General features: G+C 35.3%; 1 long non-coding RNA gene across 1 annotated transcript; it reads left to right on the top strand.

The window, feature by feature from the left end:
- Positions 1 to 268: 268 nt before the first annotated feature.
- LOC122278301 lies at positions 269 to 1,076 on the top strand. Its single transcript, XR_006229322.1, has 3 exons — positions 269 to 480; positions 920 to 956; positions 1,050 to 1,076. It is a non-coding gene; the product is annotated as an uncharacterized LOC122278301 (long non-coding RNA).
- The last annotated feature ends 2,236 nt before the right edge of the window (positions 1,077 to 3,312 follow it).

The raw sequence follows: 3,312 nt of genomic DNA, 5'->3' as shown, positions 1-3,312 counted from the left end.
TAAGTGGGTGACACCTCAGAAAGGACCTCGGTGGGGCATAGTCTGAATTTGTGTGCGTAGTAGGAATAGTAGGAATTGGGTGCATTACTTGGTGAGAAGGGTTGTTTTATATGATGAAAACCAACTAAATAAGGTTAGGAGCAGCATTTTACGCCAAAGTGGAAGCTGAACCGAAAGTTACAGCTTGATGCTTCACACAATATGAATGCATGTAACGAGACTTATTCTTTCACTCGAGTCTCCCTCCTCACCATATATAAATATTGCTCAAGCCCTTTGCTTCTATGCCTGTGCCTTTGAGAGATATGAGATAGCTAGCCAAGGTGTTCACTTGAAAACCCAGCTTTAGCTAGAGAGAGAGAGAGAGAGAGAGAGATCAGAGAGAGGACGAAGACTCTAGGTTTTTAGTTTAAGAGAGTTTACTTCTGTTTGTAGAAATGGCCATTCACACGTCATGGGCTTTTGCCTTTGGCCTTCTAGGTACAGACACAAAGTGCTATATATAATCAGTATATATATAGTCGTTACTTTAATTAACGTACTTTTACTAGCTAGCTAGTGTTCTTCAACCTATTCCTCCCCGGCCATTCCCTATATTGAATTGATGAACAGATAAATGCCAATACCTTCTATATTGTTTTCTTGTACCCAATGCAAGTTAGTGCACATGCAGCTATACACAACGTTGAAACTAGCTAGTATCTTCTCATGACGTATGCATGGTTGTATAAAATTTATCAGCTGGAAAAGGAAAAATATCGATGCTAGTAATGACATTCGAAACTTCTCTCCGGCCTACTACTATTTATTTGATAACATATATAAGGTTGTAGGAAGGAGATCATAGCTATATGATTCTTCAAGGAATTAACTGACAAGAATTTTTATTAATTCACGTGTTTATGTTTTATTGTTGTAGGCAACATCGTTTCATTTATGGTTTACCTAGCTCCACTGTAAGTACTGCTGATCTTTTTCTGTTTCTGATTGCTTAATCTCTTTCTCCATTTCACGATTACTAATTTTTTCTTTTTTGGGGTTTATGGCAGGCCAACATTCTATCAGATATACAAAAAGAAATCCATTGAAAGTTTTCAATCAGTTCCTTATGTCGTTGCACTCTTCAGTTCAAAGCTGTACTAAGGTACTTCCATCCTAAATAGGTTTTATGACTGACTTTCTAGTTTATTTATTGTATATGGATATATTGTACAGTCACATTCCAACTTCTCGATATTTAAATAATTTGTACTAATATTTTATGATCAAGAAAGAACTATTTATGTCATATAGGGTGCTCAAGAGTTTGTCTTTGTTTTGCCTATTTTAAATAGATGGAAACATTCTTCAAAACATTCAATGTTGTTCATTGGCGTGCACTAAAGGCACCAACAAGCACAACTTGGTAGCTCTTTGATTTTGGATGTAGTAGAGGCTTGAACATGTTTCAAATATTAGTGATGATTATCTCTTCAGCAACATCAGTAGCTCAGCTTGTACTTGATATGACAATACAATGCACCTCTGAGTGTAAAAATATATATGACTTTGGTCTCATTGAAAATATATATGACTTTGGTTTTGTTGACGACTTTACTTGAATATTGATATATTCCAAATTTGTTGATGTATGGATAATTAATTAGCTACTCATGTCAATCAGGTACAATTGGATGAATGACGGGAAAATATTTGGTTTTCATGATTAATGCATGGGTGGTTGTATTCTTACAGGATTTCATTTAAATGAAAATAACCCAGTATTCCAAATGTAGTATTAGGAATACTGGGTTATTTAAATTTGAAATTTTTAGGATTTTCCAACGATTTTTCAATCGCTACCAAAAACTTACAAAACACCATAAATAAAAGTAGAATGCAGAAAAAATGCTGGTATTCCAGCGATTCGAAAATTGCTGGAATATAATCAAATGGCAGTTATATTATTTTCCAGCGATCAAATAATCACTGCTATATTTAACCACGACGATGATAAAAATGTTGGAAAATATATTAATGACTGTGTTGTTAAATACCAGCGTTTAATAAATCGCTGCAAAACATATCTACCGGTGATTTATTAAACGTCGGAATATCAATTTTAAACCATAAAATGTATTCCGGCGTTTTATAGATCGTTGGCAAATAAAAATGCCGGCAATTATTGAAATGCCGGCGATTATTGAAACACCGGTATAGAGGTTTCAAACTGTAACATGTATACCGGCGTTTCAGGAGTCGCTGGGAAATTAAACTAGCGGCGATTAATTAAACGCCGGAAACTAATTATCCGTCTATAATTTCTTAGCCGAAGTTTCATAAATCGCCGGGTAATAAATCACCGGCGATTTATAAAATGCCGAGGAATTAACTTCCAGCGATTTCTAAAACGCCGGTTAATTAATTGCCAGCGCTTTCTTAAACGCCGGAAAATATATTGCCAGCGATTTCGAAAACGCCGCGTAATATTTTGCCGTTTTATTATTTATTTACCAGCGATACATAAATCGCCGGTAATTAATTTTCCGGCGATTTATTTATCGCCGGCATAGAATTTTAGGTTTTCTAAATTATATGCCGGCGATTATATAATTGCCGGTAAATAGCATGTATAAAACTGCGATTTTTAAGGTTTGCTGCAGTATAGAAGAAATGGCTAAATAGTTTCGGTGAGTCAGTAATCGCTGGCATAGGAATATAGCGGTGATTTTTGTTGATTTACCGGCGATTTAGAAGCGCCGGGAAAAGTGCTTTCTATTGTAGTGTGTATCAAATCAAGTTATTGTATATAAGTCAAGCGTCCAACCAAACCATATCATTAATTAAAAGTCAAGCCACTCAATCCTCACTCACAATTTCATGTTGGGTTTGTAGTTTAGTACAAAATTATAAGATTTATATGTGGTTATCTAGTTTATTGATTGTGTTATAACCGAATTGATCTATTGTACCTTTTTCTTCAACAAATTTGCATTGAATTAAAAGAGAAAATACAATATGAGAGAGTTGGGGACCTGACAAAAGCCCCTTTACATAAATTGGAGTGCAAATAATAGAAGATAAAAAGTAATGGACAATGAGACCAATAAATTGGACCCCAGACTCTTGTTCCTTGGCCAAGCCATGGAGAGGACTATTGCAATAGTAGTTATAAGATCCAATTGGTGGACTTGTCGAATGCGATTGTGATTTGCATTCTCGAAAGAAGCACTACAACCATTTGTGGAGTCGTTGACGAGGATCTTCATGTTCCTTTCCCTTAAATTATTGGTTAAGGAAAGTTGAATCATATTGGGCAATTCAAGTCACTAC

This window comes from Carya illinoinensis, chromosome 10 (genome assembly GCF_018687715.1).
Source record: "Carya illinoinensis cultivar Pawnee chromosome 10, C.illinoinensisPawnee_v1, whole genome shotgun sequence".
NCBI lineage: Eukaryota > Viridiplantae > Streptophyta > Magnoliopsida > Fagales > Juglandaceae > Carya > Carya illinoinensis.
This window is presented reverse-complemented; position numbering and strand designations above follow the sequence as displayed.